Consider the following 27,619-nt stretch of genomic DNA (forward strand, 5'->3'; position numbering starts at 1 on the left):
CCCTTTCGACAGTAATCTGGACATGTTACTACTCATGTTTCATGGAAATCATTTCCCTTGCTTTGAGAATGATTTTCTGGCACATATTTTTCAATCTCCTTGTTTTGTGCACTAAAACATCCGAAGGCATATTGTTGTTTCTTTTTTCTGTAGAAGGAACTTGGGATAATCTTGGCAAGACACATTCCGTTGCTTGCTAAGCCCAGTCTAATGCACTAGGATCAGGGCTTAAATGGGGAAATATCTTGCAAGGAAAATCAATCTGCTAACTGAAGCCATTTATCTCTGTCATTGGGCAGGTTACCATTTCTTGTGAGGTAAAAGACTCCGAGCACTGGCAAAAGGCTAAATGCACCAAAGTCAAGTCAGCAGCAAATTTTCCTTTGGCCTCCTGGGAGTGTTAGTGTGCCTCCATGACTTGTTTAAAAGAAGAGGTACAACTTGAATATCAAACTTCACTTCTCTGGCTTCATTTATATGAAAACTTATGGCAGCTAGAATGGAGCTGGGGGACAAATCATCATCATCGAGGAAAACTGGAATGGTCATCTAAAGCACGGGAGATTATATATCTGAACAGATTGACAATACGACCATATACAGGGAACTGACTCATAAGGCTTTTGCCTTGTTGGGATTCAGATTATTGGTCCACATCTAGCCCACCACTAAGTCTAGGCACTGATCTCAGCCTTGCACACTTGCACCTGACACAGATGTAACAGCATTGTCAGCATGGTTATGACATCATGTTTCAGATTTCCTAATGATTACACCCAGCAGCTTCACATAGATGTTAAATAGCACTAGTGATAAGATGGCACCCTGTAGCAAAACTGTCAAGAGACTGAGTATACTCACCCAATGCCATGCTCTGAGATTGTCAGTCATTGTTAGTGTTTGGTGGCTGTTTCTGAAATGAAGGGTTTGGTGTTTTCTCCTAGGAGAGTCTTGTTTGACATTTACCTGTATATAGTACCTATGCTTTTATGAGAAGGAATAGGACTACAAACAGTGAGTTTGCATTAAAGGTAAGCTAATGAACCATTTTATTGTCTCATTTTGTTTTATGAAAACAGCAGGCTAGCTAACGATATTGGAAGGAAATCTCTTTACTGGATGCATCAACATGCACTATAATTTCCTAATCTTATATGCACACTCCATAAAAACTTAAGTTCTGTCTTAAGTTGTGAGAAGATATACTTACCCATCCCATCTGATGGGGTTACCCTAGGACCTTATTGTGAAGGGTGGGGAAGAAATGGTAATATTAATAGCATTGAAAGAGCTGTCAGGAACTGATCATATGCCTATGACTCCACCATTTCTTCAGCTACACTGCTGATCATCAGCTGCAGGCATGAAAGACTAGGGGTTGTATCCAATAAAGTTATTCCATTCGTGCAAGGACTTTTGCCTATGTAAGTTTGATCCTTATTCCTGTAACACACATCTTTTGTCACTATACCGCATGCCTTACTTACTCTGAAATTTTTCATTAAAACTATTTAAATTGTGTTTGGCATTAAGAAACACTCATTAGAACAATTCCATACAAGATTGTGCACGTGTGTTTTTTTTTATTCTCATAAAATCCATACAAAAGAAATATCATGTTTTAATATCTGCCTGAGGTCATTTTTTCCCCACCATATGTCCCTTGGCTGCCATCCAAGCCTGCCTCATTAAATCATATAACCCACTGAGTAGAATTTCTATTGATAGTTACCCTGTCATTATAATAAGCTTGACACTAATTGTACACTGAATGGCATATCAAATATTATCTTCAAATGAATCACTAAGGTTGTCTGTTGCCTAGCTGCTATTTATTTGAGGAAGGATTGCATATTCTTTACAATAAAAAAACCCCCAGAATCTGTCTTCTCCCTGTATTCTTGCATATAAACATTCAATGATATACTTATTTTGGATGACAATTTTGCCATGCAAACTTATATTGGTTCATAACAGTTTAACTTCTCATGAACCTTTGGAACTGAAGTTTGGTCAGGGGGCAAAGCATTCTCTGCTAGAGGTCCCTTCCTAACTGCTCCCTTCCACAGGGAAAGAGAATGACTATGATGCCAGTTTATGGCTGTGCACACATTACTGGCTTAAAACTAGGACATAAAGGTAAAGGTAAAGAGACCCCTGACCATTAGGTCCATTATTGGCCGACTCTGGGGTTGTGGTGCTCATCTCGCTTTATTGGCCGAGGGAGCCGGCATACAGCTTCCAGGTCATGTGGCCAGCATGACTAAGCCGCTTCTGGCAAACCAGAGCAGCGCATGGAAACTAGGACATACCTTTTCTCAATTCAGATTGAAGCATGTTTGGGAGAAAACATCATTTCCTAAGGAACTACAGGATATATATTGTTGTGGCTTACATGTTGTATACACCACTTCCCAAACCAGCGGTCAAGCACATTGGATGAAGAGTAGGCAGGAGCTATAGATATCTATCAAACTGAAAGGATTAGCAATACTACCTCCTTCTTCAAAAGTGCTCCAGTATACAGTGGTACCTCAGGTTAAGAACTTAATTCGTTCTGGAGGTCTGTTATTAACCTGAAACTGTTATTAACCTGAAGCACCACTTTAGCTAATGGGGCCTCCTGCTGCTGCCGCTGCGCCGCTGCTGCACGATTTCTGTTCTTATCCTGAAGCAAAGTTCTTAACCCGAGGTAATATTTCTGGATTAGCGGAGTCTGTAACCTGAAGCGTATGTAACCTGAAGCGTATGTAACCCGAGGTACCACTGTATTGTGAATTTTCTGCATGTGGGTTTGGTGGTGTACTCGTAGAGGAGACAGGGATATTTTGAAGCTGTGCATCTCCCCATTCATGCTCATGCATCCAGATCTAAAAATGTGGAGGGGGAAAGGGGGAGAGAACAGCAAGGCTATTCTCACCATTTCCATGAATCTATCTTGTGCAGATGGGATATTGTGCTATTGTCATCAAAAAGTCAAAAATGCACTTGAGTGATGTTTTGGCTGATTGTGTGGGAAAGCCTTCATTAATCTCAAAGGATTTAAAGCTTTCATCACTTTTATTTGGTTTCAGTCAGCACTATCCTAGGTCAGAATGCTACATGAAGAATTACTCAAAAGGTCATTTATTTTAATCGGAAGACACCCATACCAGCTGCAATACAAAGCAAACTCTGCCTCCGAGAATCTTGCTGTGTAAATACTAGCAGCTCCACCACAATTAATGTAATAACAACATACTGCATTACCCATAATTACATCCATATTAGGAAAATAAACAGCTAAAGTAGTCAGTTACTTGCCCAAACTGTTTCCTGAGGGATATTTATTTTGACAAATATTCAAGTAAAAATAAAAACCAATCTGGCTTGCTATAAAGCTTTTGGGGTTTTTTTTTTCCTTTTAGGAAACGTGCTTCAAAAAATGAAAATAACAAAGCATAATCTTAAAGCCACTGCAAGACGTGTGTGTGTGTGTGTGTGTGTGCATGCAACACACATGAATGCACAGAGACACTCTTACATGCTAAAGCAGGGGTCACCAACGCAGCACCTGTGTGTCCCACTGTGCCCTCCAGTACCTCTCATGGTGCCCTCAGAAGGTCTCAGTAAACAAACCCTCAATAATTCACGCTGCTGAGAGGCTGTTTGCTCTTCCTGCTCCATTCCTGTTTGCACTGGCTCAGCCTCCCCTACATTAAACACACCCCTGTAAACATGCTCACATTTCATTGGATGCCAGGACTGGACCCCAAGCCTCCTATCCATTCTGAACAGAGGAGAGGTATAAAGTAGAGGTGCTTCTCTCTGTGAGCTGCCCCTATGGAGCAGTTGCAGAGACTGAAGGTCCCCACCTTCCCACAGCTGCCTCAGTCCATGACAGTCACAAAGTCTGCCATGAGCATGCAAACCATGGACAGCCCCATGTGGTGGTGCGACTTCTCAGAAATGGGGTGGCTGCATGAATCCTACTTAGAATCCAGGCAACATTGTCTTATATTCCATTTTACAAAAAAAAAAAAAAGTCCACTGAAAATTAGCCTGAGCTCACCATGTTCCCAATATGTTTGGTTGAAGTGGTTCTTCGCAACTCTCTGTGACTGCCTCAGGGTGAATGAAATGGAAGAGACAGTGTGGCATATGAGTCAGAGTTCTGGAACACAGTTCAGCCTGGGCACTTTCATGTCCTTGTTCATCCAGCACTGCAAAGCTGTCTCTTTTTATGAAATGCCGGCTAATGTACAACAGCAAATGACTCTAGCTGCCAAGGAAGCAAACATGACTAGACAGAGGCATATGTCTGCTAACAAACTGCGTTGGCTGATCGCGTCCTGGAATTGCTGCTGTCTCCCTTTTCAGAGCTTTTTGTCATGAAATTTTAAAAATGTTGGAGCACACAGCCCACATTGATTTATGGGAGAAATGTTGCAAGGCTCAAAAGCTTGGAAGATTTACTGCTCAAGTAACTTCTACCCTTACTATTTAAATTTTATTTAGTGCCCACGGTGTGCTAGGCAGGGTGATAACAGAAACATAAGTGACATGCTCTTTTGCTCAGAAAGGTTATGATGGGCATTAGATGCTTGGAAAATGGGAATGGAAGCGAGGCATGAGTGCGAGTTAAGGGCCCGAGAAATGAGTGATGAAAGGGAGAAGAAACACATGCATGCCGAAAGTGCTGAATTTTTATAATGGTTTATGAGCTTTAAGTATTGCTCTTGGTTGTTTTATTTTTAGCTATGTTTTCCTCCTGTGTTGGAGGCAGCATGCCTCTGAATACCATTTGCTGGGAGTCACATGTGGGGAAAGTGCTTTTGCACCCAGGTCCTGCATGGGGGTTCCCATAGCTAGACACCTGGTTGGCCACTGTGAGAAGAGAACATTAGATGTGATGGGCCCCTGACCTGACCCAGCAGGGCCTTTCTTATGTTCCTAAATTGTGCCACTTTAGCAAAATTGTTTATGGTTCACACTTCTTGTGAGGACTCTATTGTGAAATGTGACCTAAATACATTATGGTTAACTAAATAGGTAAGTTAATGGCATTCACATTCCACTGGAAACGTATGTCCCGAAGATTTGTCCTTTCCACGGTGATCTAACCTTTATCTCAGTCCATCCCATTTTTGTCACTTGTGAAATTATTACTTGGAAATATAGGCATATTCATGGCTACACAACCCTGAACTGACTGGTGGGCAGCTTTCTAAGTGTCAATGCTTTGAATAGCTCAAAGGATGACGAGTACAGCTTGGACAAAAAGTAAGGGAAGAGGCATCAAAATTTAGGTGAGAGGTTTGCATAGAAAGTAGCACATCAAAGGCCTGGAAACGATGCCTTATGAGGAACGGCTAAGGGAGCTGGGCATGTTTAGCCTGGAGAAGAGGAGGTTAAGGGGTGATATGATAGCCATGTTCAAATATATAAAAGGATGTCACATAGAGGAGGGAGAAAGGTTGTTTTCTGTTGCTCCAGAGAAGCGGACACGGAGCAATGGATCCAAACTACAAGAAAGAAGATTCCACCTAAACATTAGGAAGAACTTCCTGACAGTAAGAGCTGTTCGACAGTGGAATTTGCTGCCAAGGAGTGTGGTGGAGTCTCCTTCTTTGGAGGTCTTTAAGCAGAGGCTTGACAACCATATGTCAGGAGTGCTCTGATGGTGTTTCCTGCTTGGCAGGGGGTTGGACCCGATGGCCCTTTTGGTCTCTTCCAACTCTATGATTCTATGATTCTATGACATCTCAATTCAGCTGGGAAGCAGGTGTTTGAATGCCCACACTCAGATGACTTATTTTCTATTTCTGATAATGAAGTCCACCCTCACTAAAACATGCCTCATTATATCTATCAGTTCCTAAATCTAAATGCAGCCGTGTCATCCTTCTCACTTTCTGTGTCATATTCCTCCCCCTCTGGCAAGCACTCTGAGCATCTCTTCGCTGGGATGACATACAGGAGGAGAAAGAGATGTTAGAGAATCTGCTTCACAAACATTTTAGTTTTCATCTAAATCAGCCTCCTTCCACTCACCACCTCCCATCCCTTTCTGCAGATCTTAATGTATAGATGGGTGAACTCAATGGAATAGTGTCATATTTTCCCCATTATTAGTTTTTTTTACCATACATACGTACAACTATATGTTAGTGTATGTGGGTTTGTGCATACACTAGGACAAGAAAGGGTGAATTTAGGTGTGCTTGCCCCATACCTGCTGCTCTTTAACTGTGAGTCAGCAAGAGTGAGTCAGAGAGTGACGCAGGGCAGTGTTATTGGGTTGTTGTTTTTATTTTGATTATATATATTGTGGTTTTATATTTTGATTTTGTTCTGTGAACTGCCCTGAGACCCCTGGGTATAGGGCGGTATATAAATTCAATAAAAATAAATAAATAAATAAATAAAGTTTGTAGCAAGCTTACTCTCAGCCCCTACCTAATCTATGTTGGAACGCTGCAAGGAGGACATGTTGCTGAGAAGACCTTATACAGTGGTACCTCAGGTTAAGAACTTAATTCGTTCTGGAGGTCCGTTCTTAACCTAAGGTACCACTTTAGCTAATGGGGCCTCCCGCTGCCACTGTGCTGCCATCGTGCGATTTCTGTTCTCATCCTGAAGCAAAGTTCTTAACCCAAGGTACTATTTCTGGGTTAGCGGAGTCTGTAACCTGAAGCATCTGTAACCCGAGGTACCACTGTATTACTTTTACTGTCTGTTGGGGCAGACTGAGGCCAGATTCCTTTATGCTACAACTGTGTGTAACTGCTAAGCTGAGGAACTGCATTATACTTCAGACTACCTCTCAGTAAAGGAACTGACCCTACCCAAACTACCTGGTTTTTTTCTTTGACAGTCCCATTCTGGGTTTTCCATTTGCACAATCTGCTGGTGTGTTGCATGGGTACGCTGCACATGCCCCAACAAAATACTTTATTTGCATAAAAACATAAGAAGAACTTGCTGGATCAGGCCTATGGCCCAACTAGTCCAGAATCCTGTTCTCATAATGGGCAGTCACATGCTTATGGAAAGCTGGGAAGTAGACTTTGAGCACCTCAGCCCTGTCCCTGCCTGTGATTCCCAGCAATTGGGATTCAGAGGTAGACTGCCTTCCCTTCCCATAGATCTCCAAGATCTCAAGCAGTTGTTGCAGTGCTGTATTCCAGAAATTATTAACGCAGCACACATACTGAGTGGTGGTGATGAGGATGGGAAGGGAAGGACTCTCACTGTTGTTGTAGTACCTAATTTCATAAACAGTTATCAGTAGAAGAGCAGTGGAATTTAAGGGATGTTATAAAAACTAGGCCTGAACATAGGCTTCAAGGAGGAAGAATTGGGAGGGCATGTGAGGTCACCATCTAATAACTTTATGAAGATTAATATTTTTAAAAATGAGAATCCAGCTAAGGTATATGGACCCTTCTGATATTACTGTAGAAGACTGGTTTAATTATATTGAATGTCTGGGGCAGAATTTTGTAGTGCTCAGCCAAAGCCTTTTTTCCAATTTCACAGTATTCTTCACAGGAGAAGTGCCTTTTTCTGTTTTATAGCCTTATTCATAGGGAGTTTTAGAATTCCTTTATACTGTTGGTGGGTGTGACTTGAGTTTGCCTTGTTATTGCAAGGCATCCCTTGCTGGTGCTTGCTTTCCTTTCCAGTAAACATTTCTCCAGCACTCTACAACTGCCCAGCTCCCTGAGCAGTCTGGTCTCAAAAGGCCTCATAGGAGAAGTTAACTTCATGGCATTTTCCCTCATGACATGGGTTTTTTAACTGAAGTTTGGGAAGGAACTGAAGTCTGGTGGCTTCAGAGCACCTGAGGTCAGTGTGCTCAATGGTTTTGTTTTCAGTAAAGTCCTTTTTTAATATTTCTGAACAGATTACTTTAAAGATAAAAATACATTTATTTGAAAACAACAATAAACAGACATGCGGTAAGTGATATCCCTCCTTTCTGGATTGCAGGAAAGTCTAGCCCAAGGACATTATGGGATTTTCAGGAAATGTGGCATCCTATGAAGTCTATGGAATGCAGACCATTGGAGAAATGCCTTGTAGACTCACAAACACCCCTTGGCCACCTGGAATGTACGTGAAGCACAACAAAAACATCACATCTCACCCATGAGAATTTCACTGAATATTTCTCTCCCCCTTCATAATTTTGGAATGACATTTATTTTCGCATTCATTGTTGTGGGATGGTTGTAAAAATGCAAGAGAAATTTTTGGCGCAGCGCTGGCATTTCCTACTCCATGGTACTCCACATGAAAACAAAGTCCCTGCACTCCTATATATGTGGAGAATCGCAGTGCACTTGCTTTGTGGTTTGACACACCCAGAGAAGCCATGCTCTGAATCCCTTGCTGAAATTGTGACTTTGCTGCAGGAACAGTTTACACCAAAACCCCTGGAGATTGCAGAGAATTTGATTTTGCAAGCATAATGAACAAATAAGGGGTGGGTGTTAAGTTAGATTTATTGCTTTATTGTTGTGGTCCGGCACGCTCCCCTGCACCTCTGCAGGTCGTAAAGCAATTAGCAGAATTGCACAGCAGTTCGTGTAGAAAGGGCAGTCAGTAAATAGGTCCCACACGTTTCTTCTTTCCTAGTAGCACTTTATTTGCTCAAAAATAGCATATTTACAGTTCATATACACCATCTGATTCCAGTTGCATTTTGCGACTCTCTCTCAGCTTGCAGCTGCGGAACAAAGCTGCTTTCACTTTTCACTCAGCTCACAGCATTCCAAGCTGCTTTCGTCACGTCCTGGCTTACTTCCCTTGTAAGCGCCTCCTCTCAGCCTCGAGACACAGAAGGTTAACCCTTCACTACACCCAACACCCCCTCTTGTCTCGCGCCTGAGGGGAGAATCGACCCTTGGTCGTCCCAAACCCAGACCTTCACAAAACTCTCCATGTCTTTGGAAGGTGAGTGGCTTCGTGAACCCATCAGCTAGGTTCTTGGCAGAGGGACAATACTTCAGCGCAACTAATCCCTCCTGAACACTCTGGCACACATTCCGAAAGCGAATGTCTAGGTGTTTCGTTCTGGCCTTGAACTGACCTGACTCTGCCAAACGCAGGCATGGTTGATTGTCCTCGAAAACACGTATCAGCAGACAATCCACTTCGCAGAGTTCCTGCACCAAACAAGCATAGAACTCTACTTCTCTGCACACCTCTGAAAGAGCACTAAACTCAGCCTCAGTGGATGAGAGCGCTATCAGACTTTGCTTCTTGGATCTCCATCCAACTACTGAGTTCCCAAACTTCACCACTAGGCCAGACACAGATTTGCGATCCTCAAGATTAGCCCAATCTGAGTCCACAAAGCAAGTCAGTTTGACTTCTCCTTGAGCTGGCAACCTAAGACAAAAGTCTTTGGTCTCCTGCAAATATCTCAGAACTCTCTTGATGCCATTCCAGGCTTGCACACTAGGGTTTGATGCTTCCCTGCTAAGCAGATTGACAGCAAACGCTATATCAGGTCTGCTCCATTGGGACAAGTACAACAAACTCCCTAGAGCTGACTGAAACACTTCAGTATTTTCGAACGCAGCGCGTTCTACTTGCTGGCTGTCCTTCACAAAACTAGTCTCCATAGGACTTCTCACTCCTGCACAATCACTCATCCTGAACTTCTGAAGCAGTTGCTCAATTTTACCTCTCTGGCTGAGCAAAAAACTTCCATCCTGTGCACGCTCAACATTGACACCTAGATAGGTTTTGACAGCACCAAGCTGTTTAAGCTTGAATCGTTTACCTAGCTTTTTGGCAAACTTCTCCGCCTGTTCATCTGTTTCTGAGACGAAAAGCACATCATCAACCCAAATCATCACCAGCTCCTGTGAGTCTCCTGATCCTCTAAGGAACAGGCAACTATCAGCAAGACTCTTCCTGAAACCTAGCTTCTCCAAAGCTTCATTCAGGCACATGTTCCAGTTTCTAGCAGATTGACGTAATCCATAGATGGATTTGTGCAATCTCCACACAACATCCTGCCTTGAGTTCTCAAACCCCGGAGGAGGAATCATGTACAGCTCCTCCTGGAGATCTGAGTTAAGGTAGGCAACATCCACATCAAAGTGGTTTACCTTCCAGCCTCTCTGTGCCGCACAAGCTAAAAGCGTTCTCAGAGTCTCCACTCGTGACGTTGGCGAATACACCTCCGTGAAGTGTATTCCCTTCCTCTGAGTAAACCCTCGAGCAACTAACCTGGCTTTATACTGCGGCTCTCCTGCGCCAGTGGGTTTCAAGCGGTAAACCCACCTGGAACTCACAGCCTACTTCCCCGGTGGCAACTCTGTGAGTGAGAACACACCTAGATCTTTCATGGACTTCATCTCTTTGTCCATTGCCCTGTGCCACTTGCCTGCTTCTTCCTCAGGTAAACTCTGAATATCCTCGAAGGATTCAGGTTCACATCTTGCAGAACCTACCCAGACGCCTGAAGTGCCGTACCGATCAGGAGGCCTCTTTGTCCTCGCTGATCTCCTCAGTGTGACTCCTGGTGACCCTGCCGCTTCACTGGGTCCAGCTAAATCATCCTCAACTTCAGTGTCTTCCCCCTCTGACCTGCTGCGCCTCTTGGGCCTTACAGCTGGTCCAGCAGGTGAAGAAGGCTCACTCTTTGGCTCAAACTTGACACTTGCCTGAGGAGGTGTTCTAGGTTCCCCCCTCTGAGGGATCCTGAGCTGTCCCTGCCTTGGACTCTGTCCCTCTGGACCGTGGTCCCCAGCTCCAAGTTCCTCCTCCTCGTCGTCTGAGTCATAGAACTGCTGTGGAAGCACGTCTGGATTAGCGTGCAGACGTTTCCAACCAGCTTGCTCACAGAACTCAGCGCTATTGCTGATAACCAACCTAGACTGGTCTCCACTTGGGTACGAAAACCTCCAGGCCTTTGAGCCAGGCTCATACCCTACAAAGATCATCCTTTTGGATCTTGGCTCACCTTTCTTGCGTAGAGCCTTTGGAATAAGCACCCAAGCCTCACAACCAAACACACGAAGGTAATGTACCTTGGGCTGCCTTCCATGAAGTAAGAAATACGGTGTATTTCCTACACTAGAGTTGTACACTCTGTTCTCGGTATGGACTACATATCTCCAGGCCTCCGACCAAAACTTCTGGGGTAGCCCTGCGTCCCACAAGATCGCAGACACAGCTTCCTGCACCGTCCTGTTCTTTCTCTCTGCGACCCCATTCTGTTGCGGAGAGTAAGGAGTGGTCAGTCTGTGGCTAATCCCCTTCTCCCTAAAGAAATCCTGTAAAGCAGAACCAGTGAATTCAGCACCTCTGTCACTTTGAAAACCACGAACTTTGGTGGAAAAGGTTACTTCAACTGCGGTGATCCAATCCCTGATCATTTTAGCCGCCTCCCCTTTCGTTTTTAGAGAGAAGGTCCAAGCAGACCTCGAAAAATCATCAATCAAAAGCAAAGAATACTTCGAACCTCCCAGTGACTCAACAGACATGGGCCCACACAAATCTGCATGAATTAATTCAAAGGGTTGCGTGGTCTGCCTCTCTGACTTTGGATATGAGCATGTCACAACTTTCGCCTGTTTACATGCATTGCAATCTAGAAATTTGTCACAAACATTAAATTTGCACCCTTGTGTCAGCTCTGGTGCTTTCTGGAGAAATCTCCAATTTAAATGAGCGAAGCGTCTGTGCCAAATATGTAAACAACCATTGTGGGGCGCTACATTCACACATTGGCCCTTCGCATCTTCGGTGTCATCCTCTCCTGTGGAAAAAGGCACATTTACAGCAAACAAATTATCTTTAGACTGCACTGTGTACACGTGTTTCCCATCCTTGGAAAATTCACATTTGTCACCTGCAAAAGAAATTTGAAAATTATCAATCAATAGATCATGCACACTTAACAAACAGTTAGTTAAACCGGGCACTGCATAAGCTTTGACTTCATGCTTAAGAAAAGGACAAAAGAACAGTCCTGTTTCCGTTAGCCTTTTTCTGCTTCCACCTGCAAACGTAACATACTTCTCAGTTTTTACTGTCCTGCAATTCCTCAAAAGATCAGGAGATGGCACTAACGAATTTGAGGCACCAGAGTCTATGATTATAGTGAGAAAGTCTTGTTGTTTACATTCCTGGGTCGCCAGGGCAACAATCTCCTCACTACCCCCCTCCTTGGGGCTTCTGCAGATGTCCTCTCTGGTTGTCACGGCAACAGACTCCCCCCGGCAGGAAGACTTGCCCACAACCTTCACAGCTTCCGTAGATGCAACTCTCTCAGTTGCCATGGAGACTGGACTTGTCTCGGCGTTCCCGCACAACTCTGAAGCGCTTATCTCTACTTGCTGCAGGTGGCTGACCTTGAAGCCTCTAGCCCTTTTCAGCTTCCCAGGCTCCGACTCACGACGTAAACAACTCTTGGCAGCTTTTGGAGAAAGAGGCGTCTCTGAGCTTTCACTGCTCACTGCCCCCCCCACTGCTCACGGGGTCTCCAGGATGTTTTCCTGCACCCCCTCTGAAGGGTAAAGGGCTCTCAACACTTGGCCTCTCTCCAGGTTTCTTACACAGACACGTTGCAGCATCCACACAGCTCCCAGGCTCAGCAAAAGCACAAGCAGCAGTGCTAGCAACAACAGCAACAGGAACAGTCCCTTCGCCCCCCTGTGGGGGCTCGCAGCTCCGCCCAGCTGTGTATCGGCTATCAAGAATGTGGCCGGCGCCATCTTGCCTCTCCCTTTCGGATGCAGCCACTTCTCGGCCCTTGCTTCCCACTCCAGCTCCACAAGCTTCTTGGAGTGCTAGCCAAGCAGCCTCTGGCTTTCTTGCACCCAGGACAACAGGCACCAGATGAGCATCCACACTTTCTGCCAAAAAAGCAAGCACACGCTTCTCCACTTCACTTTGCTCTGCAGCCCTTTCAGCCTCTGCTTTCCCAGCTGCATTCTGTGTGGGGTGAATTACATTCCACAGCTGCTCCCCCACCAGCAAAAGCTCCACTTGAAAGCTCCACTGCAGCCAATTTTTGCTAGTCAGTTTAAGCTGACATGGCAGCTTAAGCTCAAAGCCATGTTCACAGGGCTGAGCCATTGCCCCCTTCTGTTGGCTTTTCCCAAAGGGTACTCACTCAGCCAAACTGGGTACTCCGGACGTCATGGCTCTTGGCTCCCACTCTCTGTCAGCCTCCTCCGATCTGCCTCTTTGAAGCCTCCGGCAGTCGATCAAGCTGACGATCAGCAGATAAAACGTCAAAGCCCTTCCTCACATGCTTCACGTTGACCCATAACCATGTTAAGTTAGATTTATTGCTTTATTGTTGTGGTCCGGCACGCTCCCCTGCACCTCTGCAGGTCGTAAAGCAATTAGCAGAATTGCACAGCAGTTCGTGTAGAAAGGGCAGTCAGTAAATAGGTCCCACACGTTTCTTCTTTCCTAGTAGCACTTTATTTGCTCAAAAATAGCATATTTACAGTTCATATACACCATCTGATTCCAGTTGCATTTTGCGACTCTCTCTCAGCTTGCAGCTGCGGAACAAAGCTGCTTTCACTTTTCACTCAGCTCACAGCATTCCAAGCTGCTTTCGTCACGTCCTGGCTTACTTCCCTTGTAAGCGCCTCCTCTCAGCCTCGAGACACAGAAGGTTAACCCTTCACTACACCCAACAGTGGGGACTCATGGAACTTCATGCACTCTAAAGGCTGGGGGAGAACCACAGTTTAGAGGACAATCTACAGATGGCTTTGCGAACTGTGGTGGCCTCAGAGATTAAAATATTCAGAAGCACCTCCTGTCCACTGTTACTTTAGCAAAAGCCAAGAAAAACAGTTATCTTCATGGAAACACCATCCAGAAATGACAGAATTTCAAAGGAAAGACAAAAGGAAAATGGAGTCATTGTGGCAAGGCAGGTCATAAAGCAATGGATGCTATCTCTAAAATTTGACTTGCCGGTGATGTGGTGGTGGAGAGTCTACCACACATAACAGAATAAAAAGGTAGAAAAATAAAAGCTGGAAGCATAAAGCTGGAAGCTGCATAAAATACATGCAGAGAATAGTAAAGAACACTTGACTAAAGGTTGTTTGTGTTTTGAGTGTCTTGCATAAAAGATGGCGATAAAGAGCCTATATGGGTAACACTCACATAGAGGGCAAAATGCACAAGATGGAATGTGGCATAGCCTTATTTACATCTGTTACTCACTTATAAAGGGTTTGCAGGGAACATTCAACACTGTACAAAGCAGATATTATGCTTGAAAACATGCACAGGATAAAAGATAATTCCACTGGGTGTATGTACAGTGGCAGTACAGGATAACGATCAGGCCCATAACCTTGATCTGTATGTTACACTTATAAAGTGACCAGCACAGTTTAGAAGAGGCTAGTTAAAGAATATTCATTTGGTGTGGTGATCAAGGTTCTCCAGGTGCACCAGAAGAACAGCTGATAAAGAAGCAATTCATACAGGTGCAAATACTAGGGAACTTTTGGTAGCAAACTGGAATGGGGGGGAAGGGTTAAGCGCCTTTCCACACAATATGTTCCCAATCCAGACCAGGCCACATACACTGAGAAGACCTACAAAAATGGCAACTGCATGTGGGAGAAGTGACTCTTTAAGATACATATATCATACCTCTATTGACAAAAAACCATTGGGCACAACATAGTGAAAGTTAACCTGAATGAAGAATACCCTGTTCACAATACAGAAGTTGCATGGGAACACTGCCTTGAAATCCCATACAACCTTATTTATATCATTCTAATGAAAACAAAGTCTAATTAATTAATTAATGTACAAAGCCAGCTTATTTACGTGCCATCCCTTTCAATAGATAACTTTGCATTTGACTAGTGATTCTAATAATCAGCTGTAAGTGGCTGTGCTATTCTATTTACCACTTTGCCATGCCATACATCAAGGAAGTGGTCCATCAATTACATCAATGCCAACCACATAAAATGCAACCCCACACCAGCTTACTCTGTGCTCCTAACACTTGTCATAATGGCATACTGCTACTGAACTATACTGGGAATTCTGTTGAAGCGTTTGCGACATTTACATTAATATCAAATGAATCAATTAAGATGAATAGGATGATGATGAATACTAAATACTTAATGATGTGTTTAATTAATGCTGAATTACAGTTGAAATCTCAAGGGAGAGACTATGATATCCACATAGATATCAAATAAATTAATGATTATTGCAGTGACAAGCAGCACAAAAGTATGTGTGGTGATAAAGCACCTAAAAGTTTACGAGCTATAAATTGCAAATCATTAGCATTTGCCTCGTGCTGATTTGTGAAAAGGTGATGATTCATGCAGAATTAATAGCCAAGCCTATGGAATTTGCACAAGTCTGTATTTTCCTAAGTATTCAGGTGTGTGGTTCTGTTGAAGGCAAAAGTGTGTGATGATTAGAAACAGCTCAAAATTTATCTCCTAGCCAAAATATTGGCTAGTTGATATGCAGTATGTGGCCATGAGGGAGAGGGCCTACTGCCAAGAGGAAGCCAGGCTGCAAGAGAAAGTGAGTTGGGGGTGGAGTTAACAGCCAGCAGCAGTACTGTTTAGACTGCAGCTTCTGGGAGCTCGTGAGCAAGAGTTCAGGATTGGTAAACTCAGATGTTTGCAAGGGCACGTAGCAAGGGAGACATGGATGGCGTGGGAGCTCCTGCAGTGACCTGCAAGGCCTGTGCCATGTTGCCTGAGAACATGCAAAAACGACACCTGCAGAAAGTGCAAGCAAGTCGCCCATGATATTCTTGTGGTACCCCTGACCATTAGGTCCAGTCACGGACAACTCTGGGGTTGCGGCGCTCATCTCACTTTACTGGCCGAAGGAGCTGGCATACAGCTTCTGGGTCATGTGGCCAGCATGACTATGCCACTTCTGGCAAACCAGAGCAGCGCATGGAAACGCTGTTTACCTTCCCGCCAGAGCGGTACCTATTTATCTACTTGCACTTTGATGTGCTTTCAAACTGTTAGGTTGGCAGGAGCAGGGACCAAGCAACGGGAGCTCACCCTGTCGCGGGGATTTAAACTGCCAACCTTCTGACTGTTAGGTGGATTTCTAGCTGGTTGACTGGTTGAACCCAAAGAATGCTCACTAATGGTTCCCCATCTTCCTGGAAAAAAGTGACAAGTGGCGTGCCATAGGGCTCTGTCCTGGGTCTGTTGGTGTTCAAGGAACAGAAAGGAAATTCCAACTTAACATCAGGAAGAACTTTCTGATGTTAAGAGTTGTTTGACAGTGGAAGAGTCCCTCAGAAGGTGGTGGGCTAGCCTTCCTTGGAGATTTGTAAGCAGAGGTTGGATGGTCATCTGTCATGGAAGCTTTAGTTGAGATTCCTGCATTGCAGGAGGTTGAACTAGATGAAGCTCATGGCCCCTTCCAACTCTACACAAACCACACAAGCATATAACAGCAGAAATCTTGGCTCATTATTCATTCATTCATTAACACAACATATTTGTTTCCAGGCCCTTCCTATACTCCTACTGGTGTTCCATGTTGGTGTTCCTGTGGTGAACACTAATCAAAATCGCACTATCAAAAGCAGGTAAAACACAACAAATGCTAAAAGAAAAAAGAATTGAAAAAATGGGACTATAGCCCAACTGCTGTCAGGCAAGAGCCCTTTCACACTCTGCCTATAATGATCCAGCAGCCTGCACAGGCCTCTCTCAACAGAACCCACTGGGCCACATGGTGGATTCAATGAGAAACAGGCTGTTGGATCATAACCTGCATAGTATGGAAAGGCTCCTGCCTGAGTAATGTGATGGAGCACACAGGGACCCTTGTGGCTTGCCCAGTGGAACAGCAGCCAGGAAGAGAAGAGAAGGTTTCTGCCTGTGTCCTAAGGAAAACTATCCTGCATCCTGCTTTCTGCACACATATGCATGCAGCATGATGGAGAGGATTTTAGCCGGATCTGTATCATATGTGCAGCTCCTTGAAAACTCAGCCATAAAAATTAGCTAGTGCTTCCTGCTAGACAAAATAAATGTGGTTTGCACTTTTCCATTCAGCATATTAAGGTGTGCACACGCACCACATGCATGGCAGAGAGCCTTAAAGACCCATTTGGTCTCTTGAGGTGTTGTTTTATTCAATAACACCTGATGGTTTTTAGCTGCATTTCTGTATTGAATTTTAATATATGTGGCCTGATTGATTATTTTATCACATTCATTGGCTTTTATTAACCTATTTTTGCTTTTAAACTTTTCTTCTATTCTGTAAGCCGCCTTGAGAGGTGGCCTAAGTATTTCAAAGAAGCAATCCAGTGGAAAAAACCAACTAGGGAAGCAGATTTGAGACAGAGTAAGGCAAAAATAGAGAGAGAATTAAGAGTTATCTGGAAGCATTTTTGGTTGCCAGATGCCTCTCTCTGGAGATCCTTTGTGAGGCAGTGGGTCTGCTGTCTGGTAGCAGGAAGTATGTTATTTGCCACCACATATGTTCTACTTATAGATTTGTAAATAAACCAAATACTGTATTACAAAGAACCATCACATCTTGAGTGCTTTCTCCTCCAGATGAGATCAAATGTATGCACTGCCGCCCCTGGAACTTGTCTACATGTGTGGACATGAAGAACTGCATTTGAGTTCTCCATAACTCTTTCACACATGCTGAGATGTAATGTTTCTGTTTGGATTATTGGTATTCAGTTGTAATTTAATTGCATTCTAAATGGCAGATTGCTAACTATTACTTCTGGGTCATTCATACAGCAATGCTACATTTAATATTATACCATGCTTGAATTATTGGGGGGTGCGGAGGAAAATGCAGCCACAAACCACAACCCCAGACACCCTCCAGGTTTAGACAAGTCATGTTATCCACCTTAGAGTTAAGGTACAAAAGATATGGGGTTACAGGGGCCCTTTCATATGAGCCCTGGTATCACATAAGAACAAGGGGTTGTGTTGTAATATTGGATGAGCAAGAAGGATTTATTCAGGTACAGAGAACTGATTCAAGATGGAACAATGATTCAATTTTCAGTAGTCAAAGAAGCAAAACGTAGTCCAAAATATAGTATTAAAATTTATAAGGGAGAATGTAATGCTGAGAGAACTAACAGAATTTGGAAAGTGTCATAAAGAAAGGCAAATGCCAATTGTCTAAGATATATCATCTGTTGTTAAATTCTGACTGAAAACAGGAACAAGCAAAAGATTATACGTAAGGTAGGCTCAGGACACAGTAATCATAAACATGGAGGCATGGGAGAAATTGTGGAGAAAAGATCATCAATTTTATTTGAACACAAATGCGATAGAAAATTGTTTTAAAGGTATAGCATGATGCTGTTGGACTCCTGCAATTATTGGAGCAATAAATAATCATATACAAAAAATGTTGGAGGTGCACAAAGGAGAATGGAACCTTTTACCATGTTAGGCATGTAGTTATGCCCTTTTATCCTCAGCACTCCTGTGATGTAGATTATGTGAAGAGTTAGTCACTGGCTTAATGTCACCCAGTGAGTTACATGACTGAGAGGGGTTTTGAGCCGGAGTCTTCCCTTGTCTAAGTCTGAACCCTCCAGCTACTGCACTATTGAGGGCTCCCTGTATCAGTTATAGGGCTGAGCTAGATAGAAGCCCCACAATGACCGCTCCCCGCTTAAAACAGGGGGCGCCCTTTGCGTGGATGCGCGCAGCCCCTAGATCTGGAGCGGCTCCAACAGCATAGGCTTGGTTTGCCTTCCCTCAGGTGGGATACCTGGAGGTCTCCGCCTACCTCAGTCAGTTGTCCAATCCCACCTGGGGGAAGCGTTGCCAAGGAGACCAGGCCAGGTAGGGGAGGGATTACCTGCCCACACAATAGAGGGAGGATCTTACCTGGGAATCCTCACTTGGCTCCAGAGCTTCTCCCACCCTACCCACCCTCAGTTAATGTCTTATTTGCAGGTTAACTTTTCTTCACAGGTTTTGCAGGTTAACTTTTCTTCGCAGGTATGCGGGCGCTGCTACGTTAAGGTCGCTGTTAAAGGGCTGGAAAGGAATTTCCCTGCATTGGCAGGTTTCACCTTTCCCGTAGCAAAACGTCACAACTTTGGCGGTATCAGGCCTTGGGCGGAATCCTTTAGTCCATCTTCCTCTTTGCGGCGGCGATACCAGGGTTCCCCGTTAAAGGGGTTTCTGAAGGGAGGCTTTGACCGTACGCCGAAAGGTCGTCATTGCTCTCCCCTGTGGCGGCGGCGTAACGGGGGCGGCTATCTCTGCTTAAACATATGTTCTCCAGAGCCGGCCCACCCCCCCACACACACACTGGATAACCCTGATGCTCCCTAGGTCCCCGGCTGGGGACTGGGGAGGGAGAACGCCCAATGCCTGAGCCAAGGTCTACCCACATTTGAAATTTAATAAAGTTGTGGCCAATTTAATCCCATAGCACGTTGTCATGAGTCGTTATTCCACATGACGGGGGGACCGCGCGGGATCTGGGGACTCCGCCTGTCCACGCAATCTAGCATTTCACCTTCACTTGTCCAAAAGTTTCAGATGATTCAATGGAGTCTCCATTTTCAGAGACAGTATGCTATGGGAAATCAGCTGCTGAGGGAGAATGCTAGGATAGACTGGTGCCTTCAAGCCCTGCCCGTAGCATCTGAAAGACATCTGGATGGCTATTGTGGCAGGAAGGCTCTATGTTTTTATTGAATATACATTTGCATCTCTTTCCTTTCCTCCACTGTAGTGTATGAGGCAGCTAGTATGGGAAAGAGAACTCCATATTAACAGCAGAGTTTTCACACCCTCCCCCCAAAATGTATTGGAATGGGATCTCAGTCTTTTATTCACCATGCAGGGCCTTTGCCATTCAGTTTTTAAACTATATGAAACTGTAATTTCCACATAGCAATTTATTGATAATGTTTTCCACTTCTCTTAGTGCATGTGCAGGGCTTTAGGGCAAAACTGTCTTAGACTTTCATTTAACGTTGATTTGAAATCATTCAGGTGGTTATTCATGATGATATTTCATGGATGCTGGAAGACATGTGATACAAGGGCTTAATTGAAATGTCAGGAATAGTTGAGCAAAGAGGTCCACCACATCCATTAAAGCACTACTTACAAGAATAATGAATTGTTATGTGGATAGAAAAGACAGCACTCAGGTGACAGGATGTGTATAACACAAAATGTTAATGAGCTGAAATAGCACAATTTAAAGGATTTTCATGACTTCATGTACAATCATTACAATTAACATTGATCCATCAATATGCATTGACTCTGCATTGTACAACTTGTCTTGTCAAATGCAGTTCCCCTTCCCTCAGTGGTGTGTGGCATGTGATCAGTTGTGTAAGTGATTCTGCAAGTGCCAGTCAAGAGGTGGGTAAAACAGTCCAGAAATTAGGCAAAGATCAAGTCCAAATGGTCAGAGTAAAGTACTCCAATGACAGATTAAAGGCATAGGGAAGGAAGCAGGCCAGAGAACAGAGAACACAGCCTAGTCTAGTCTAGAAGAGGGACATAAAATATACTAGAGTAAAGAAGGGCACGACAAAGTGTGTATGTGTTGCTCAACTGGGTTTTCATACAGCAGGTTTCGTCATGTGCAGTTTCTAATTTAGGGGCTGGTGGTGAAACATGCAATTCTAATATGAGTTTATGCAAATATAAAACCCAAGAGAAAACTGCTTTGGATACAAAAGATTATTGTTAATTTCACATGCTGTGTAGCTAAAAGTTTATCTGCAATAGAAGCATATATTTGTTTTATATCAGTGTAACTAATGTAGCTTCTCCCAAACAATTCTGAGTACTGTTGGTTGGTGAGGGCTCTTAAAAATATCATTAAACCAGTTTATGTTTGTATTGAAGCTATGTCCTGAATATAGGTATAAGCCACCCTATGGTAGAATAGATAGCCTCACTGTATATATTATATTATATTCCTTTTTGCTGTTAGTAAACTGGTTGTAAATTGAGCTGAAACCTAAACAGGACTTTTACAGGTCAGACCTGTTATTTGCATTTTATACTTTTGATTACTCTTCAAGTTTCTCCTACAATTTTTTATTTTCATTTATTTGGTAGTTTCTCATATATGATATTGCATGATTGCTATTAAACAGACTCACATCGGAGATACTGATACTGTGAGAATAGCGTTTTAAGGCTACATAGTGCATTTATAAGCAGCATTTTAAGGAGCTACCCATTGGCAGGTTTTTTTTAATACATCCATTAGCCTCCTGTAAACTTGGGACACACTACCTGGCCACATATCAAAGTTCCAGTGAGCTATAGTGAATCAAAGGAGCACCCCTGTTTACATCTCACCTGAGTCATGAACTCTCCATGGCTCAGCTTGTTACATATAGAGTAGACATTTACATGGGAAAATAAGGCTGAGAGGGTGGGGAAGACCTGAGGAAAACCTTCTGGGCAACTTATAGGGGAATGTGTATTTTTTATATTGATTCATTCTTTTTGTTAGGCAGCAAGACAAAACCCAGTTGATATGTCCTTTCAGACAACAGCAAGTACTATAAGTCAAAACAAAAAGCAGCCAGCTGACAAAAAAACCCCACTTCCTCCTTGCTTTCTGAGGCAAGTTTGTTCAGCTCACTCAATAGCCTAAGGCTTACTTTAGGCTTTCCCCATACATCCCTTTTTCAGTCTTTAGCCCTCAACCAACTTCCCAGAATCAGTCTGCTGATTTTCCCATCAGGGGATTTTAACTGAGAAATCAATGAGGGATATATACACTTTTCATTCCATTACTACACTATTTCTGAGATCCCTCCCCCCTCACGCACCAGCTCCATCACAGTTACGGCTTCCTGTATCTTTTGTCCTGCCCCTTTCTTATGTTGGGTTTCGGTTTTGGTTGACAAAATTTATTTTGACAAATTTTATTTTAACCCTCGTGATCATTTGCTGCGAATTTATCCCCATGCTTGCCAATATTCTTTTAGGCATAAATAATGTCATGGGGGGGGGGGAGCTTGTATAGTCATGTTTTTCAACCCTATGAATCAACAGCCTTTTTTTAGAATAAAGCTAGTTGATTAGGAAAGATGGTACCTTATTCTGCATCTTCCATTTTTAGATGGAAACTGTCAGTTCAATAAAAACTTTACAATATTCTTGAATGATTTTGCAATGCTCATGAAAGTGGCTCTGAATGACGGCTGTGATTAGTGCTGCCTAGTTCAGGCCACTTTTAGCTGGAGAGCATACAAAAAGCTCTGCTGGAGCAAACTAAGGGACCATCCACACTTCTGTTAGTCCCATGATTTCTGAGCGATTTTTGTTTTGTCCCGCTACTTTCCCTACTGAATGGGAACAAACATCATACAGGTTTTCTGCAGATTGTTCTGATTCAGTAATAAACTGTGGGTTTTCCAGAAGAAAGCAGTGGGACAAAAGAAGAACTTCTCAGACCCAGGCCTAGAAATCATGACACAAACAGAAGAAAAAAAGGAAGTGTGGATGATTAATCTAGGTCCATCTAGTCATAGAATCATAGAGTTGGAAGAGACCACAAGGGCCATCGAGTCCAACCCCCTGCCAAGCAGGAAACACCATCAGAGCACTCCTGACATATGATTGTCAAGCCTCTGCTTAAAGACCTCCAAAGAAGGAGACTCCACCACACTCCTTGGCAGCAAATTCCACTGCCGAACAGCTCTTACTGTCAGGAAGTTCTTCCTAATGTTTAGGTGGAATCTTCTTTCTTGTAGTTTGGATCCATTGCTCCATGTTCGCTTCTCTGGAGCAGCAGAAAACAACCTTTCTCCCTCCTCTATGTGACATCCTTTTATATATTTGAACATGGCTATCATATCACCCCTTAACCTCCTCTTCTCCAGGCTAAACATGCCCAGCTCCCTTAGCCGTTCCTCATAAGGCATCGTTTCCAGGCCTTTGACCATTTTGGTTGCCCTCCTCTGGACACGTTCCAGTTTGTCAGTGTCCTTCTTGAACTGTGGTGCCCAGAACTGGACACAGTACTCCAGGTGAGGTCTGACCAGAGCAGAATACAGTGGCACTATTACTTCCCTTGATCTAGATGCTATACTCCTATTGATGCAGCCCAGAATTGCATTGGCTTTTTTAGCTGCCGCGTCACACTGTTGGCTCATGTCAAGTTTGTGGTCAACCAAGACTCCTAGATCCTTTTCACATGTACTGCTCTCAAGCCAGGTGTCACCCATCTTGTATTCGTGCCTCTCATTTTTTTTGCCCAAGTGCAATACTTTACATTCTCCCTGTTAAAATTCATCTTGTTTGTTTTGGCCCAGTTCTCTAATCTGTCAAGGTCGTTTTGAAGTGTGATCCTGTCCTCTGGGGTGTTAGCCACCCCTCCCAGTTTGGTGTCATCTGCAAATTTGATCAGGATGCCCTTGAGTCCATCATCCAAGTCGTTGATAAAGATGTTGAATAAGACCGGGCCCAAGACAGAACCCTGTGGCACCCCACTAGTCACTCTTCTCCAGGATGAAGAGGAACCATCGATGAGCACCCTTTGGGTTCGGTCAGTCAGCCAGTTACAAATCCACTGAGTGGTAGCATAGTCAAGACCGCATTTTACCAGCTTCTTTACAAGAATATCATGGGGCACCTTGTCAAATGCCTTGCTGAAATCAAGGTAGGCTACATCCACTGCGTTCCCTTCATCTACCAGGCTTGTAATTCTGTCACAAAACGAGATCAGGTTAATCTGACATGACTTATTTTTCAGAAATCCATGCTGACTATTGGTGATCACAGCATTCCTTTCTAGGTGCTCACAGACTGTCAAGCATCCTGTTCTCAAAGGGCCTAACCAAATGCCTATGGTTGTCATGGGTGCAACCGCACACTTGCCACACGCTCCCCAGAAATTGATATTCAGAAGCAGACTAGGCATTTGATTATTTTCTAATTGTTTAATTTCTATACCGCCTAATATATTTAAAAACATTTCTAAGCAGTGTACAGAAAACTGAAGCAACAACAGGCGAACAAAATATTACAAAAATACAGTTACATATAAAAACTGTTACAGTAAAGCTACAAATATATAAAAATCAGTACCAATTCATTTCCCTTCTGACACTCTCTCTGCCTCTGGGTTCCTATCCAGAGTCCAAACAAACTCTCAGCTCATGCCCAAAAGTCTTGCAATGAGAAGAGTTGCGTTTCAAGACCCCCAAGCCACCCCAGGAGAATAAAGACACAAGGACACAGAATTTAGGTTAATGTTAATGGGCAAAATTTAGGCCACAACTTTATTGGTTACAGAATGTGAGCGGTATTGGCTTAGGCATTGGCATCAACAGACTATATCTGACTCCTGCCAGCCTTGCCAGTCTGGAAGGGTAAACCACCAGGAGGGGGAGCCCCACCAATGCAGATTGACTCGAGCCCCCCTGGGTTCCTGCTGGGTCTTGGCATGGCCCTAGCCCCTCCCTGGGCTTTGGGCGAGATCCACACACCCGGATTCCTTTAATGGAATACCCTTACACATGAAGGGGCAGGTGATGGCCGCACCTCCCCTCCCCACATTCCCCTAAACCAATGCCTAAATGCCTGACTTTACAAAGCTGTGACGATTACTACGAGGTAGGCAAATACCAAGTGGCTGGGGCCAATTTGCCAAGTGGAAAAGTCCTACCAGGCCCCTCAACGACGACCAACTGAAGTCCATAGCATGGCCAGTGACCTTACCTAAAAGGGGGTGGGAGATCTGCGGTGTGAGGCTGAAAGAGGAGCTGCCAGAGTTGCATTGTGGGTTTAAATGGGCCCCGGCCATGCCCCCACAGCGCCCTGATTGGCTGCCTGGCAAATGGCATGGCTGGGACACCCTCAGCGTGACATGGGACGCTATCCCGCACCACGCTGAGTCAGGGGTGGAGCCTAACGGCCTGAGCGCAACCCAGTCTCACTTGGAAGCAAAACCGATTTCCTGGAAACAGCAGACATCACCCTTGTTTCTCATGCCAGACTTGCTTTTTATGGGCAGAACCAAAGTGGATGGTATTTCCTCAGGCTGTCCACAGCTGTGCCCCATTCAGCTGCCCTCTCCACACTCCTGCCTCCATATGTGAGGTTGTCTGGTTGGTTGGACCAGTTAGGCCTACCCCTACTCAGTCACATATGCACCGAACCACACACCCCACTATGTGTGCACTTGGTGGCCGTGTATGAAGCTTCTCTGTGCACACACTGCCAACCATGATTCCCCATCCAATGGAGGAGCCCCGTGTGCTTCATCATCAGAGATGAGGCTAGTCTGTCGGACACATGCTTTCCAATGCAGGAAAGGGATCAGGTGAACCCTCCATTAGTTTTATTCAGTGTCAGCCAGTTCAGCCGGGGGCGGGGGTGAGATCTTTTTATCACCCCCTAAAAAGGAGGGGGGAGGGAATTGCCACTGCATGTACAAAGGCTTTTAGTAGGTACAAATGAATATGGATATATAACTAGAAACATGATATTCCTTCACTTCACTGGTTTTAATATTAAAGTACATTATCATACCAAGACACCTCTAGGCACTTCACAAAATTAGTTTATGAAATCTTAATAGTACAGCTTGCTCTGCTAAGTTTCACACTAAAAGCAAGAGTGGAGAGGAAAAGGAACCTAAAACAGGTTGTCATTATTTATACAAAGGGTCGAAAGATGTGTAGCAGGCCTAATTCTTCCAGAGCATTTGACGTATGAGTAACGATATGTGAAGACCAACAAAGCCATGATTTTGTATGCTTGCACTGAGCATTGTGTTTCATTCCCCATCCTCCCAGATTCTTTACTGGGTGTAAATTATGATAATTTCACATTGATAGCAGCTGCATTTACCAAGGAACAGCTATGACAGGAAAAAAAAGAAATAGTTGACGTAATTCTCCATCCCAAAATAGCCCATCTCCAGTATTTCTAGACTTTTCTTGCAAAACATTAAGTTTCTTGTCCCCACCTTACACCCTGTTCCCTCTCAAACTAATGTGTGATGTTTGTATGAAGAATATGTCCTTCAGATCAAAGAGCAAAACCTTTTTTAAGAAACTTATTTTTACAACTAATATCTCTCTCATTGGCTTCTCTGTGTCAAAACTGCAATGTGTTTCTGTTGCTCTTCTTAATTCTAGTATGATAATTCTAGTAGATAAAATTAGGTTGACATTTTCTGTAACTGACATTTCCTAGACTAATTAAATAGTAAAGAACCAACAAACCTGTAGAAGAGAGTTGCCCTGAAGATGTTTTAGGAGCATCTTCCTTCATGGCTTCTCACCATTGATTTGTTATACAACCTCCACATGCAACAAGAAGTAGGACGCAAGGCCGGCCTGCCCATGAGGTGGAATGAGACAGCTGCCTTGGGTGGTGGAATCTGCCACCAGAAAAGCAAAGAGAAGTGGTGGTGGCAGCTTCCAAGGAAATCTTACCAGAAGCTGCCATCGCTGTACAACCCCAGTAAACAAAGCTTTGGTTGAGGGTAGCAACTTCCCCCATAGAAGCAAAATGGGCTAGGCTGCCCCTGCTAGAAGGAACTATAGATCTCTAGGAAAAACTGAAGTAAGAACCAGATGCAGATAATGTCTTAAAGGTAAGACAACTTAATTCTGGGTTTTGTTATTGCTACTGAGGAACACAAATGCCAGGTCCAATTCATGAACTTCAAGGGGCATTTTCTCCCCCAGCTCTAGCCTCCTTATGTCCATATGATTGGTTTTATGTTGAAGATATAAGTTTGTGCTGTGTGGCCATGCCATTCCAGTTGTGTGGCTCAAAATGCACTTGACTTGGAGTATTTCCGTTAGCACATGCATCAGACAGGCACCAGAGAAACAAACCTTGGAAAACTGCATACGAAGGTTGAGTTGTTGTCAAATGCAAATTAACATGTTATGGCGGCCTCAGTTACTTTAAAGTCATTTCAGACAGCTCTGGTGGGCTTTCTCAGTTCTGTTTGGGCAAGGAATAAAAGCCTGGATAAAAATCATTTTTCAAAAAAGTATAGAAAATTTGCAGCAGAAATGACATGAATAATGTATGCTATGTACACTGGCACATTTGTCAAATACTAAAAAGATTCCATATGAGCAGTTAAATGGATTTCTTGGAAGACTATGAATATTATGGAAACAAAACGGAGGTGGTAGAAATAAAGGTGTGCACAGGCAAGTCATCAATATGACTTAAAGTTCAGCCTTGCCAGTTGGCTGACTATGCATAGCTAAATCTAAATCTAAATCTGGGAATCTAAAGTATGTGCCACATTCCTCCCATTCCTGCTGTCTGATGCACCCTCTCTGGGATAGGAGAAGAGCTTTAGCTCTCTGATAGGTCATCTGCTTTGCATGCAGAAGGTCCCAGGTTCAATCCCCAGCATCTCCAGGAAGATCTGGGAGAGACTCTTGAAGAGCTACTGCCACTCAGTGAACTAGATGGACCAATGATCTGACTCAGGACAAGGCAGCTTCCTATATTCCTACATTTCCAACACGTTCAAAACCTGTAATCTTCCCCTCTTCTGCTCCTGTGAGATATCACAACCAGGCCCGTGTCCTACTTAAAACCATTTAAGTGCAAGTCTGCCATTTTAATTCCCCACAGTGCCCTGCTCC

This window comes from Podarcis pityusensis, assembly GCF_964106645.2.
Source record: "Podarcis pityusensis genome assembly, chromosome: 4".
NCBI classification, from domain to species: domain Eukaryota; kingdom Metazoa; phylum Chordata; class Lepidosauria; order Squamata; family Lacertidae; genus Podarcis; species Podarcis pityusensis.